This window comes from Hemicordylus capensis, chromosome 1 (assembly GCF_027244095.1).
Source record: "Hemicordylus capensis ecotype Gifberg chromosome 1, rHemCap1.1.pri, whole genome shotgun sequence".
NCBI lineage: Eukaryota > Metazoa > Chordata > Lepidosauria > Squamata > Cordylidae > Hemicordylus > Hemicordylus capensis.
The window spans coordinates 375,497,160-375,513,431 of NC_069657.1; the positions used below are offsets into that span (position 1 = coordinate 375,497,160).

Consider the following 16,272-nt stretch of genomic DNA (forward strand, 5'->3'; position numbering starts at 1 on the left):
CAAAAAACCCATTAAAGGCATCACAGCAGAACGACCCTGGGGACTGATTTGAGGCAGAAGGAGCAGAAATCAAACTCCTCACAACCTGGGATAGCTCTGCTGAGCGCGAACCTGCAGCCGCAATGCGCGCAGACCAAAAACTCTTTTTTGCTGCACGCACCGTGACCACATAAGACTTCAAATGGGTCACATGCTGTATCCTGTCAGATTCGAACCGAGTTCTCCTCCACTTGCACTCTAGTTGCCTACCCAACCGCTTCATCCCCCGCAACTCCTCAGTATACCAAGGGGCCATTTTTGCAGCAGGTCGGAAGGGACGCCTAGGAGCAATCATGTCTACTGCCCTGATGAGTTCCCTGTTCCAAGTTCCCACCAGGGCATCAACAGAATCACCAGCCGCACCAACGTCAAAATAGCTGTAAGACATTCCCCTTAGGGGATAGAGCCGCTCTGGGAAGAGCATCTAGTCTCAAAGTTCCTTCCCTGGCATCTCCAAGATACGGCTGAGAGAGATTCCTGCCTGCAACCTTGGAGAAGCCGCTGCCAGTCTGTGTAGACAATACTGAGCGAGATGGATGTATGGTCTGACTCAGTATATGGCAGCTTCCTATGTTCCTATGTTCCTCCAAGGCCTTTTGAAATCCCACTGGGTCCAGCAGCCTTTTCGGTCGGACCATCCTAATAGGTCCACCACCCCTGCAGGTGGTGGACTGTATATGATCAGGGGCTATACAGCTTTTTCTTGAGACTAGACTGTCTTGCTGCACAACTGTAATTGTTTTAAAAGTAGGCTCACATAATCCTGGCCCCAATGCCAATACTTCAGCACTTCTGCCACTAACTTCCTCTGGTGGTTTCCTGTCCTCTTGTTATTCTCTGTTTTTCATAATGGCATGAGAGATGAATTAGCAGGAGTAATGGCAAAGAAAATTGAAGATATTATATAATACAAATATGCTTTCCTTCTTTATTTTGAAAAATCAGTGAGAGAAGGACTTCCCACTAGCACTAGCCAATAAAAAAAGAAAACAAATCTCCCAAATTGCTGTGCATCTATCATAGGCAATGGGTTCAAATTTTATCACTCCACAGAACAACTGGAAACAGCAGATGAAGTTACAAATCCTTGGAGAAAGCAAAACCAGAATTTCTCTACTTTTCCCCACAGGTGATGTGGAAATTCTGATTTCACATGCTCTGATGTGTTGATTTGGAGATATTTTATAAAGATGGATTTTCAGTAGCATAGAACAAATAAAGATTTTCAGTAGCATAGATTTATTGACAGAAGCAAGTTTTAGGACCATCTTGGTCACAGTCAACAAATATCCTTAGAAACAAACATCAGCTTACTCAACTGCACCTTGTCAGCAGGCTCACCAATAGCCTTCAGTGGGCTGAAGGAACAGAACCTTCTGGAAACAGTACTGGACACAGGCATGCTTCAATAAAAAGTTCATTCTGTAAAACAGTCATAAGAAAGAACAAATTATCAATGGAATGTAAACAGTGCACTCAGTGAGTACAGTGCACATCATATTTTAAAACAATGGAATTTTAAAACAAGCAAAGGGATTCAGGGAAATTGAAGAAGTCAACTAAAAAGAAAATGAACAAAATGGCTTCTTGCTATCCAAGTGAGCTGATCTGGCTTGTGATGTAGCAAGTTTGTTATCATGAATGCTAGCTGGCCAACTGTTTTCTTAGAGAGAGAACTGGCTAGTAGCCCCTGCTAACTGAGCAAAGAGACACCTTTTAAAGTGGTGACTCTTTTATATTTAGCAGGGGAAGAGTAACCTTCCCTATCTAACCCCAGTGCAGCATTTCTCAGTGACTGTTGCCAGTATCGACCTTGTGTTTCTTTTTAGACAGCAAGCCCTTTTGATACAGGAAACTATCATATTTCTTTTTCTGTGTAAACCACTTTGAGAACTTTTTTTATTTAAAAGTGGTATATTAGTAGTAGTAGTAGTAGTAGTAGTAGTAGTAGTAGTAACTGATTAATGGATTGATTTGATTTGATTTGATTTCTGTACTGCCCTTCCAAAATGGCTCAGGGAGGTTTACATTTTTTTAAAAACCAACTAAAATCAATTAATGATTAAAATCGAAAACTATAAAAAGAACATAAAACCATTATTAAAACAATAAAAACAGTTTTTAAAACCCTGGAAGTAGTAGTATTCATTGTCATCTAGAAGGTCATCTGATGTTTCCAAATGAGGCATTAATGTCCCTGACATATTCTGCTATGGGAAGCCATAAAGAGTTTTGTAAGATGGCACATAACCTTAAACTGATGAGAGGGACAAATCAGACACGGGGGGCATGGTCTGGCTCCTGAACGGAGCCATTTGGGAGATGGAGTCCAACTCCCGAAGGGGCCATGCAGCCCCTTTGAGAGCTAAACAAAGGCTGGTTTTAACTCCTGAAGGGGTCATGCGGCCCCTTCAGGAGCTACCTAGGCTGGTGCTGCATTTGCAGCACAGCCAGGAGCAGCTCTTCTCTGCAGAGGAACGCAGGGGAACACAGCGCCAGCCATTTAGCAATAGCAATAGCAATAGCACTTACATTTATATACCGCTCTATAGCCAGAGCTCTCTAAGCGGTTTACAATGATTTAGCATATTGCCCCCAACATTCTGGGTACTCATTTTACCGACCTCGGAAGGATGGAAGGCTGAGTCAACCTTGAGCCCCGGTCAGGATCGAACTTGTAACCTTCTGGTTACAGGGCGGCAGTTTTACCACTGTACCACCAGGGGCTCTTCTTAACTCCTGAAGGGGCCATGCAGCCCCTTCAGGAGCTACTTAGGCTGGCGCTGCATTCTGATTGGGCGCAGCCCGGGTTCTTTGAACTCATTCGCCCAATGGTAGCTCCCCCCTGCTTGTGGGCTTTCCAGAAGCATCTTGTAGGCCACTCTGTTAAACAGGATGCTGGACCTGATAGGCCTTGGGCCTGATCCAGCAGGACAGTTTTTATGTACTATAACCCTCCAGTTATCCAGGGATAACTCCAGAGGAAGCCAGAATCTAAGCTGCATGCACTGAACCACTAGAACATTTTGCTGCTTCGGGAAGTGGGGCTTTGGCACACCAAGTACTTCTAACAGAAGCCTGTGTGAGAAAAACAAGAACCATCACAACACCCATACATTTTCTCACCTGAATGGGAAAAATAGGGATATGTTGGCAGGTATGAACACCTGCTACAAAACAGAGAAACCATAGTTGCAGGCGTTCATGTATCTCAACTCAGTTGAGAAGTCTGGCATTTTCAGCATCTTGGATCTGAAGATAGAGAGATTTCATTTTCGCTGTATTTTGCTGCTAATATTTGTACTAGACAGACAGTTATACTTTGTCTAAACCAAAATTCAGCACCTGCAACTCACACCTTATCTATCTCATTTCTGCAGGTTTTGTAATAACTGGGCATTGGGGATCACTGCTTTGATGAGACAAACCACCTTACCTGGCTCCAGCAGTGGAGCATAGAAGTCAGCAAGCAGAGATTTGGTGGGGGTAGAACTTGGAAGCATATTCTGGCCTGGTGTCAGACTAGAAGGCCCAACAAGAGTTTGCTGAGCATGCTCAGTCACTTGTGAGAGCTCTGAGCATTCTCATGAGTCGGTCAAAATTGTGCTGAGATATTTCGTGCAGGCAGGGGTTAATACTGAGGAGACAATGTCTCCCAGTCGCAGGAGAGGAGTCCAGCCACTAACAAGGCAGCACTATGAGGAGGACTCAGGTGGATGAAAATCCTCTCCCCTCAGGGGTGCACATAGGTAATTTTGGGGCCTGGACCTAAAGGCCTTTGGAGCCCCACCCCCGCCTGCTGCAAATTAAGCATCATCATGCTCCTCCAGGTGACCACACCACCCAGGACAGACTAAAGAGGATTTAGGGGCTCCCTGGGGCTATGGAGGTCCTGGACTTCGGCCCCGAAGTCCAGAGGTAAGAGCACCTCTGCCTCCCTTTCTTAGCTGATGAGGAGGTACATAGGTCTAGCCAGAGGGAAAGTCAGGCAATGAGACCTAGGGCAATGTCAGGCAATAAGACAAAGGTATTGTGAATGTACACAAATCCCATCCAACATTGCATAGCTTGCATGAATAAACATCTCATGCAAGCAGGAAGGAGTGTAGCAAGGTTGGAATGGGCCCTGGGACATACAGTGAAGATGGGCCCCTCTTCACTTCTACTTCAGAGAGGCACAAGGGGAGAGTAAAGAGCAAAGAGTCCCTGTCTCCCACCCACTGGGGGATCCTCCGCCCATATTCCCCTTAGGGGATGGGGCTGCTCTGGGATGAACAACTGCCTGCTTGCATGCAGAAGGTCCCAAGTTCCCTCCCTGGCAGCATCTCCAAGACAGGGCTGAGAAAGCTTCCTGCCTGCAACCTTGGAGAAGCCACTGCCAGACTGTGAAGACAAAACTGAGCTAGATGGATCAATGGTCAGACTTTGTATATGGCAGCTTCCTATGTTTCTATGTTCCCTCGGGGTCCCAGATACATTTGTCTTCCCCTTGTTCAATTATAGCTATGCTCCGTGAGCAGGTATGAAAGTTTGGCTGGCTGAACCAAGTTTAAAAGACCATACAGATGATCATTTTACCTCAGATCTGCATCTAATATGTAATAGAATTCTCCTCAAGACTTGGCAGGATGAAAGAGTTCACCTTAAGACAGTTTGATCACGCTCTCTGTGCACAGCTAAAGAGAGAGAGAGATTAAAATACCAAATTAAAAAAACAAAAACAAAACTTGGAATATTTTTTTAAAAAAAATCTACTCCAATGAACAAAACAGAAAGACCTGGCAAAGGGATTTTTGTATTTACATGAGGCACTTGGATCCAGTTTTAAAACTGATTAAATTTCCTATTGCTCAAGACACTTCTATCAATTTTTTTTAAAAAATATTCAAACCTATTTAGGGCAGGCTGACATCTGTTGTACATACTTCAGGTTGGTTCTTGTTCTCACTGAACCAATTTACCTGTCCTGCACCTGGCTTCAATCAATTAACAAAACTACACTGAAAGTCTTATTCTGAGTTCCACTTCCAAAAGATTGTCAAGGAAAAACATCTTTCTCCTATTATATATTATTTCTTTAAAACCACCTTCTGATTTCCATAATCACAGGTGCAACCAGGCAAACAGACCCCTCTGCAGCTGTAACTGGTCATGGCAAGACATAGATATCAAGTAATAGGAAAAGGGCCTTCAGGGGACTCAGCCCCCAAGGACAAAGTCATATTGCTTGCTGAGTGTATGTAGATATGAACAGACAAGTGAAAGGATGAGCCAAATGAAGGATAGGGAAAACTGCAGTCAGCCAGGGAGAGCATTTTTTAAAAAAAGAAAAAGCAGCTTTGTCTAAAGCAGGCCTGCTCAACTTAGGCCCCCCCAGCTGTTTCTGGACTACAACTCCCATAATTCTCAGCCACAGCAGCCAATAGCCAGGGATTATGGGAATTGTAGGCCAACATCTGCAGGAGGGCCAAAGTTGAGCAGGCCTGGTCTAAAGGCATAGGAGGAGTTCAGATGTAGCACAGAGGTAAACAAGGCAGAGGTTGGAACTTCAATATGTCCAAATTCGCGAAACTGTGGTTTTGGGCTGAAAGTGACCTGTGGTTTGCCTCGCCAAACTCCAAATTGAACCTTTGGTTTGCACTAAGGTTCGCCATTAAGACCGCTGGTTCAGCTACTGAAGGTTCAAACCAGGTTATGTTCAAACCTGGGTGCTGCTATAACCATGGTTTTATGCAGATTTTGAAATTGCAATCACAGAGGTGGTGGTGCATGATCCTGCCCAGGATCATGGGTGCTCCATGGCTGTGGTGCTTCTTGCTTGCCTCCTCTCCAAGCACGAGCCCCGCCCCTCCTCTCACCTATCCAGCTGTGCAGTTGCCTAGGACGTCGCCATGTCCCATTCCAAGCTTGTCAGCCTGTCAAGCAGAACAGTCACACAGGGCATCCCCTCTTCCCACTCTGTCCCTTGCTCCTCCCACCTGGCAAGCAGGAGGGAAAGGGGACGAGGTGACAGGATAGGGACTAATTGCTTTGTTCCTCGAGAACAGAGACAATGATGTATGTTCACAAGCATAAACACTCTAGGTGGCAACATAAACAGGGCAGCCCATCCCAAAGGGGACCATGGAAGGAAACAAATGGTGCGTGGTGTGGGTACCCAGGGTCAAATTTAAATGGCAGCCCCAACCAAGGATTCTCAAGCAGCCAAGTTGTTTGTTTGTTTGTTTGTTTGTTTTTTACAGAAAGGTTAAGGAAGGGGGCCTCAGCTCCTTCCCCTTTGAGGGTTTGCACTCCCTAGGTTTACTCATGAGAAGAACCGGGCAGCAGGATCAGCGACAGATGCTGATTCCAAGAAGACCACTTGCTCATGAGAATGCCAGGCCATGGGGACACCTCTTCACAACTCATGAGAAGGACCATCACAGGGAAGGGGAGAAAATTGCCATGTAAATGCAGTCATGATGCCTGATGGAAAACATCCCCTTCTCCCATTCTTGAGAGGCTATAGGTGCTCTCTCGCGAGAGTGACAGGCCATAGGCACTCTATATTGAGCTAGTGCTCCTCTATAGAGGAAGGGCGTGGGGACAGGTACCCTGGCGAGTGCTCTCTCTGTCTTGACAACTGACACCAAGTTGCTGTCAAAGCATGCCCCCTGCCAGCCCCTCCGTCCATGTGGACATGTGCATCCTTGCTTGTGCCCCGAAATCGCTGAAAATTGGGACTCCCCTCTCCCGCGAATCCCCATGCAAGCAGATCTGCATATGGCACTATGCCGGACTGAACCCAGGCTTTTTTTTACCGTCTGTGAGGAATAGGCAGCAGGTGCTCAGTGGCACTTTTGTTGCATGTTGCAAAATTAACTGCTTCTCCCACTGACCACTCTCTCATGAGAGTGTCAGGCCATTGGGTCTCTATATCAAGCCAGGGTGCTCTATGGAGGAAAGGTGCAGGGACAGGTACCCTGGCAAGTGCTTTCCCTGTCTTGGTGACTGCGACCAAGTTGTTGTCAGAGCATGCCCATGTGGACATGTGCACCCTTGCTTGTGCCCAGAAACAGCGACCCTGCTCTCTTGGGGTCCCTGGAAATCAGGACTCCCCTCTCCCATGAATCCCCATGGAAGCAGATCTGCATACAGCACTAGGCTGGATCAGGCCTGGAAATTTTGAACAGGTTTAAAGGTCCATTCCAGAACCTGGTGTTTCCCCATCTGTGCACGGTGGCTATGACAAATGGAGCATCAATATTTCCTCTGGGTACAAGCAAGGCTTCATGGGGAATCATGGGTGGGGTTTTTTTTGGTTTTTTGGCAGAGATTCTGTTCTATCTTTTACCGTGGAGAGTAGGGAGCCACACACTAACCCTTTGGTGGGTTAGCTCAACTTGTGAGCATGCAGTCTGAAGAGAGACCAGGGGACCTCACAGCCGCATGGTGCTCCTCAGTAGACTGGCCCTTGCATAAGAAGCTGCAAGTGGAGCAGGAGTTTTGTTGGATCTGCATGGACTGCTTTGGCCGGGTGATCCCTCAGCATTTCACATTTTAATTGGATGATCCATTGCAATTTACACATTATAAACTGTTTAATTGGTTTTAATGGGATTGTTTTTACTGAATTCAGTGAAATGTTAACTCTTTTCATTCTGTTTTATATTGTGTTTTAAATTTTGTACACCACCTAAAGATGTACATATCAGGCAGTATAAAAATATGACAAATAAATAAAACAAACATCATCCTAGGTTGCGGTGGGACAGACCCCCTCCCCCTCATTATTAGAGCCTTTTCATGTTTCACCACATTTATTTTTTCTTCTAATTACATGCATACCAATAAGTGAAAGTGTTTTCCCAAAAAATGCAATACATTCCATTTAAATTGCAAGATTTGGAAAAGAAAGGATAAGTGAATGTGATTTTGCTTCATCCTCTCCCCAATCCCAATCTTAAGTGTTTCACATTTCCTTTAATACATGGACTTTGTGTACTGGGAACCTGTCCAGATCACCAGAATTGCCTGGGAAAGTTCCATGGAGAATGAAAAACCTGGGCCAGCACAGGGGCGTGATACAGGATGTTGCTGGCACATCCAACCAGTTTGCAAAGTTGAGGAGGCAGCCACGTCCTCCTTGTTTTGAGATGTAGAGGATCTCTAATGCAGGACACTCTTGTGTTGCCATATTCTATGCACATGTGCACCAATGCTTGGAGTCTAACCTGTGGAGTAATTACTCCAAACCAAACTTACAAGTGTGAATAACAAATGGGTTGCAATCCAGACAGTGGCAAAATATGTTAGAATATACCAGAGATTATTTCATTCACATGAGGTGTGTTTGTTTTCATTTGCTGCATGTTTGTCTGTATTCTTTTATAATGGCCTATGGCTGAACAATAAAATGATTTATCTATCTTTCTATTTAATTCAGTTAATCATAACGGAGTATTTTTTAGGGAAATGTTTTTTTCTTAAATGTGATTTTAATTTTCCCTATGTATATTTTATACTGGGTATATTTCATAAGTGTTGTGGTATAGTTGCAACTAAAATAGATGGGGTTACAGTCCCACAAAAGATCAGGTTCATAGTCTGAGTGTGATCCCGGATTCCAAACTCTCCCTGGTTTCTCAGGCTGATGCTGTGGCCAGGAGTGCTTTTTATCAGCTTCAGCTGATACGCCAGATATGTCCATTTCTGGAGACAAATGGCCTTAAAATGGTGGTACATATGCTGGTAACCTCTAGGCTTGACTACTGTAATGCATTCTACGTGGGGCTGCCTTTGTACGTAGTTTGGAAACTACAATTGGTACAGAATGCGGCAGCCAGATTGGTCTCTGGGTTTACCTGAAGGAACCATATAACACCAATTCTAAACTGCATTGGCTGCTGCTATGTTTCCAAATGAAATACAAAGTGTTGGTTATTACCTATGAAGCCTTTAATAGCTTAGGTCCAGGGTACTTAAGAGAGTGCCTTTTCTGTCGTGAACTCTGTCACCTATTAAGATCATCTGGAGAGGTCCAGTTATGGTTGCCACCAACTCGTTTGGCAGCAACTTGGGACTCGGCCTTCTCTGTGGTTGCCCCCGGGCTTGGGAACACGCTCCCTGCTGAAATAAGAGCATCTCCTTCTCTGTTTGTTTTTAGGAGGACCCTGAAGGGCCTAATTTTTTAAATTCTAATGTGTTTGTATCTATTGTGATTTTTATCTGTTTTATTAATTTAAATGTTTTATATTTTATATTATGTTTTAATCTGTACACCTCCTAGAGATTTCTATATTAGGCGGTATAGAAATTCAATAGCTAGCTAGCTAGATAGATAGACAGACAGACAGGGCAAAACATAAAAGTAGCCCTGAAGCTAGTCTGTAGGGCCCAAAGTTTAAGCTATCTAAAACAGATTCTTTCTCCCCTATTCCTTTTGCTAATCACTATAAAGCTCTTAATACTAAATTGATATGTCGGCAATGCAATGCACATATTAAATCCAACTCTCAACAAATAGATCCTTTATTGCGCAAAAAGAAAAACTAAACGTTGATACACATAAGACGTTTCAGTGTAACACACCATCCTCAGCTAAACACACAAATAAGCACAGATAAAAACCTCCTCTGTTCCCCAGCTGTTAAATTCTTTAGACGTGATAGCACTCTGTTCCATGACTGGCGGAGAGATAATGAGCAAGGAGTCGGGGAAAGATTGAAAAGGGGAATCACAGGATTCTTCTCAGAGACTAATAAACTTTATGGCATTAGCCAATGCTTCCTGAGCATTAATGTCAGGTCTCAATTTCTCTATCAATAATGCTTCCTTTATTTCCTTCTTTGTAGGTTCCTTTCAATCCCCCAAATAGATATTTTAGTAGACACCATTTGGCCTTCATGCTTTATCCTCATATGCAAGGACCAGGGTTTTGTTCTCTGTGCACAATGCCTCATATCTGCTAGATGTTCCTTATACCTATCTTTCAATGATCTACCTCATTCCCCAATATAGAATGAAGTACAACCTAACCATTGAATTTTATATGTTGCACCTTCCCCCCGTAGTCCTCCACGCACTTTCCTCACCTTTTCCCCACCCACCCTCAAGTCCTGCTATGCTGCCTCATTGTGGCACGGGTGTGTGTGTGTGTGTGTTCCTGGGAGGGATGAGCAAAGTACGCCAGGAGGTATACTCCCAGTAGGGTCACCCAAAGCACAAAGGTCATCCCAGCCTCCCAGCTAAAGCAATTAGGCACCTATATTGGGCAGCAGCAATATAGGAAGGTGCTGGAGGTGGACGATCACTTCAGTGACAACAACAAAGGCATCATCTCATACTGAGAAGGCAATGGTAACCACTCCTGTATTTTACCAAGAAAACCACATGGGTAGACAAAATGGAATGATTGTCAATGTAGTGCCGGATGATGGGCCCCTCAGGTCGGATGGTATTCAACATGCTGCTGAGAAAGAGCTGAGGATCTCTAAGAGTACCGATGGTGTTTATGATGCAGTTAGATTAAAGCCTTTTGGATGTCTAGCGGCTGATGTTGCCATGCGGGAAAAGAAAATCTGAAGCTGCAGAGACAGAATTACAATGGGGACATGGAACGTAAGAAGCATGAATATGGGAAAGCTCGACACAGCGAAAGATGAAATGAATCGACTACAGATTGACATTTTTGGGCATCAGTGAATTAAAATGGACTGGAATGGGACACTTTCAGTAAGAAAATCATACCGTTTACTGCTCAGGACATGAAAAACAAAGAAGGAATGGTGTTGCTTTCATAGTCAAAAAGAATATAGCAATGACAGTACTTGGGTACAAAGTGGTCAGGACCAACAAATACCATTTAGATTTCGTGGATAACCATTGTCAACCATGAAAGTTCTTCAAGTCTATGCCCCAATGACTAGTGCAGAAGAAGAGGAGGTTGATGAATTTTATGCTCAAGTTCAGTCTGAAATTGACAGAACATGCAAGCAAGATATGCTGCTGGTAGTTGGAGACTGCGATGCCAAAGTTGGAAAAGGTAAGGAAGAAAACACAGTTGGCCTATATGACCTAGGAAACAGAAACAAAGCAGGAGAATGACTTATTAGTTTCTGCCAAGCCAATGATCTTGGCAGTGCCTATACACATGGACATCACCAGATGGAGTACACAGAAATCAAATTGATTACATTATTGGTGCAAAGAAGTGGAAGAGTTCAGTTATAACAGCAAAGACATGGCCAGGGGCTGACTGTGGAACCGATCACAAACTGCTCCTGTGCAAGTTCCAAGTCAAACTAAAGCAGAGAAACAAAGCTATCCAGCTTCCACGATATGATCTTGAGAATGTTCCAACCATTTTCAAGGAGAACATCAGGAACCACTTTGAAGTTCTGAATGTGATGAATGTGGAAAGAGACTGCCAAAGACTAAGAAACAGAAGAAAGCAAAATGGATGTCAGAACAGATGGTGGAAATTGCCCAGAAGAGGAGAGAAGCCAAATCAAGAAAGATAAAGACCTCAGGAAGGAACTTAATAGGGAATTTCAGAAAGCTGTTAGAAGAGACAAGGAGCAATACTACAGTGACATCTGTAAAGACCTTGACGATGGAAATAGACACAGAAAAACAAGGCAAGTTTTCCAAAAGACCTCTGAACTCAGAAGGAGGTTCCAACCTCGAATTGGTATGTTAAGGGATGCCAAAGGACAGATAGTACCTGATACAGAGAAGATCAAACAGAGATGGAAGGAGTATATTGAAAATCTGTACAGCAGGGACATCAACATCCAAGATACTCTAGAAGATATTCCTTACTTGCAAGAACCTGTAGTACAGGAAAATGAAGTTGGATCATCATTCCGGTCATTTCCAAGTCAGAAGGCTACAGGAATTGATGGAATAGCTACAGAAATATGGCAGGCTTCAGAAGAAGAATCAGTCAAGGCTCTAACCAAACTATGCCAGCAAATTTGAATAACAACACAGTGGCCAACAGATTGGAAGAGGTCAGTCTACATACCCCGACCAAATAAAGGAGACTGAACAGATTGTGCAAACCATTGCACAATATCCTTAATTTCACATGCTAGCAAAATAATTCTCAGGATCATCCAACGCAGATTAGAGCCCTACGTGGAAAGGGAAATGCCGGATGTTCAAGCTAGTTTCAGAAAAGGTCGAGGAACAAGAGACACCATTCCTGATGTATGCTGTATAATTGAGAAAGCCAAAGAATACCAAAAAGAAGTCAATATGTGCTTTATTGACTACAGAAAAGCCTTCGATTGTGTCAACCATGTCAAGTTGTGAAATATCCTTAGGAAAATGGGTGTCCTAGAACATCTTATTGTTCTCATGAGAAACCTATACAAAGGACAGGAAGCCACAGTCCAGACAGAAAATGGTGAAACAGACTGGTTCCAAATTGGCAAAGAAGTAAGACAAGACTGTATACTTTCTCCTTTTTTATTCAGTTTATATGCTGAATGTATACTGAGAGAAGCTGGATTGGAAGAAGATGAGCGTGGTTTTAAAGTTAAAGAAACATCAATAACCTGCGCTATGCTGATGACACCACTCTGATAGCTGAGAATGTGAATGATCTGCAAGCTCTAGTAATGAAAGTCAAGGGGCACAGTGAAAAAATGGGACTACAGCTAAATGTAAAGAAGACTAAACTAATGATAATGGGTACAGAAACCAGCCTCAGAATTGACACTAAAGACACTGAAGTGGTGCATAGCTTCTGCCTTTTAGGATTGACCGTCAACAGCAAAGGATCCAGCAGTCAAGAAACACACCACAGACTAGCACTTGGTAGGGTTGCAATGAAGACCTTGGAATGGATATTTAGATGCCGTGATGTGTCTATACCTATAAAGATTAAAATCGTTCAGACAATGGTTTTTCCCATGACGCTCTATGGATGCGAAAGCTGGACTTTGAAGAAGCAAGATAGAAAAAGCATTGACGCTTTTGAACTTTGGTGCTGGAGAAGACTTTTGAGGATACTATGGACAGCCAGGAAAACAAACAAATGGACCATAGAACAAATCCATCCCGAATTTTCACTTGAGGCACAAATGACCAGGCTCAAACTATCATACTTTGAACACATTATGTGAAGACCCAGCTCCCTTGAGAAGTCCATAATGCTGGGGAAAGTTGAAGGAAAGAGAAGAGGATGACCAGCTGCAAGATGGAGGGACTCGATTACGACAGTAATGAATGCACCACTGAGAGACCTTAAAGGCCAAGTTGAAGACAGATAATTCTGGAGATTATTTATGTGGTTGCTAAGATTCAACACCAACTTGACGGCACTTAATCAATAAATCACCTTTCCCTCCACAGTTTCCTTTCCCTGTTCACAAATTTCACAATCTTGTACATAACACCTCCTATCATACAATCTAGAGTTGTTTAAGTGTCATTGGTGCTGCACAAACCACATTCACCTTAATTTCTTGTCTTCCCAAGATTCGCTGGGAATCTTGGAAAGATAAAGAATGTTGCCATGTAAATATATAAGTAATGAATGGTATTTTAAGTACTGGCAAACCCTTAATGAATCTAGCTCTTTTCCAACTCTTTGAAACAGGCCATTTGTTCCTATTCTTCCTAATTAGATTTTCAGCTTTCTCTCTATATTCCTTTTGATGTTCAGCTGTGGAGACATCCTCTGCCCTCTTTATCACATTTTTTATAGTTTGTATTTTCACTATTTTGGGATGTGCTGATTGATTCTTTAATAAAATGTCCTTTTTGGCTGATTTTCTGTACCATTTGGTCATTAAACAATTATTTCTTAATTTTATGTCCATATCTAGAAAAGAAAGCCAGCCCTCCTCATTTGATTTTCCCCTCATGAGTCTTATACTCCCTCCCTTATTCAATTTCTCAAATCCTAATTTCTTAATCCTAATGCTAAGAATCCCTTTGACAATTTGAATCAAGGGGGTTTGGATGGTTTGGACTGTAAAATGACCCTGCCATTCAATTATCACACTTTCAAGGTATAAGTGACCAGATCTTGCAGAACAATACTTCTGAACACCTAAAACAGTTAACCTAATTTACTCACAATTGAATGAGATCAACATTTAAAAAATGAAGGACCTTGCAGCAGGTCTGACAGCTGTATTTGTAGCCAAGCCTGCTCAAAAAAGATATCCCATAGGAGCAATCAGACTCAGAGGCAAGGCTTTTGAAAATACATACATACATACATATATACATACATACATACATACATACATACATACAGTTTATTTTTGCACTAAGCAGAGGCACAATGTGAAAATATGTTACTTGGCAACCTTAGTAATACCAGGAATGAAGTCATTACCTTCAGGTGGGGGCGGGGACAGAGGCTTGGTTAGCCTAGTGGTTGCCAGAGTCAGAATGTGGGTGGAAAGTGTGGAGGAGAATGAAGAGCAACATTTACACCTGCCCTTTAGTCTGCTGTCTGGTGAAGGGAGCCAAGAGAGTGAATATCATCATGCAGATACAAAGGGTCCTGCCCGCAGAGGTTCTGCCAGAGCAGCAGGCAAGAAAATATAGAAAATTCAGAAGGGAAACTGGGACCCAGCTTCAAGGGCTAAGGCACTCTGCATGCCCACAGCCAGCCAAAGGGAGCACTTTGACCCCTGGTCAAAGGCAGCACTGTGTTTTCCAAGTCAGTTAGGTGCAGAGGTTAGCCCATAACAAGCCCACTCAAAGAATGGCCCAGCTTTGGTGGTTCAGTTCTATGATCCATGTGCATCTGTGGAGGCCATGTGCATGCCACCACCATTCATGTGAGGTGTGCTGGGCAGTGTGTGAGGGGTGTTGGAGAGTGTGACACCACAGCAGGAAGCTGCAGCAAGTGGTGGAGGAGCAGGTACAAACCTGCTTGCCTCGCTCTTAAAGATGCCCCAACTGCCTTTTGAATCAGTGCATGAATCATGATTTGTGCACATCCCTAGTCCAAATCGGTTAGGCAGTTCACAAGTTTGCCCACTTGTGCCTCAAATGTGTAGACGTCCACCACCTTGAATCAGGATGGATGACTCATCACAAACGATGCCATTGAGGTGTCCCTATGTGTCCTACAATTGTACCCAATTTGGTTCATACTGGTCCAGGCTTTGCAAAGTTGATTGGGTTGGGGAGGACACACGGGCACACAGACACACACATGGACACACACAGACAGAGAAAGCTGGGAGACCTCATAGGGAAAGTAGGCTAAAAATTCATCAGGGCCATAAACAAGCATGAAAAAAGAGCACTGAGATAAGGAGTTCTGACTCTTTGGAAGCCTATTTCTGGCATAAATCAAGCCTCATGAACATTTGGCATTACACTTATTAATTCAGCAAAGATCATGGCCTCTGAAAACTTCCTGGGCATCTTTCATAGTATTACAGAATGAAAGAAGCACTGTGAACCTCCCTATGTTTAACTTGCAATGTATGATTCTATAATGCAGCCTTGTAGATCTTTTTTTATTTATAATGACCTACTTTTACACATACTTAATATTTATGCTTTCTGGGAAACTATTTCTGGCAATCTTGCTTCAATGCTCAGTGCTATTCAGTAATGGAACAGCAGCTTCTAAGTTCAGTGGTTTGACTGAGTACCAGCAGTGGGTTGTATGTTTTTGGTTTTTTTAAAGTATTCTTTACCTGGGGCCTAAGGAAGGAGGATTTCTGTTAAACATACTAAACATGTTAAACATGTTGTCACTGCTAAAGGGACACCAAAGTCTGATGAAGGAACAATAAGCATGATTTAGGCAAATTTAAACACTTTGAAGACCACTAATTTCAGTGGGGAACATTTAAATACATGCTTAATTCTTCCATTGAAATCAGTGCTTTAAGTGCCTAATTATCCCTGAATCATGCCTGTTATTTGACCCATTCGGACAAGTTCCCTATATGCCTTAATAAAATTGAATGGTTGAATGAATCCACTAACTATTAGTGATGGGAACCTTTCTGTAGGCTTGATCCAGAATGGACTTACCTCGGGAGTTCACGGCCATTGTGGGTGAGGATGATGGGCATTGCAGTCCAACAACATATGGGGACCCAAGTTTGAGAACCCCTGACTTGCCTAAAATGGGCTAATGTGAGCTTGGATAATATCTTACTTCATTTTCAGCTTGGTCCATTCTGAGCCCCAGGTCTTGTCACACTCCTGATGTCACTGCGAATGTGACAAAACTTGGAGGCCTCCCCTCACAACCACAGCTCT

At 43.3% G+C, this 16,272-nt stretch overlaps 1 long non-coding RNA gene across 1 annotated transcript in view; it reads right to left on the minus strand.

The window, feature by feature from the left end:
• Nucleotides 1–1,267: 1,267 nt before the first annotated feature.
• Nucleotides 1,268–16,272, minus strand: part of LOC128340990 (uncharacterized) — a 70,382-nt gene continuing 55,377 nt past the window's right edge. The window contains exons 2-4 of the long non-coding RNA XR_008314130.1: nt 4,618–4,715; nt 3,166–3,291; nt 1,268–1,461 (exon numbers count right to left, since the gene is read on the minus strand). This is a non-coding gene — a long non-coding RNA (uncharacterized LOC128340990). The remainder of the gene's footprint in view (nt 1,462–3,165; nt 3,292–4,617; nt 4,716–16,272) is intronic.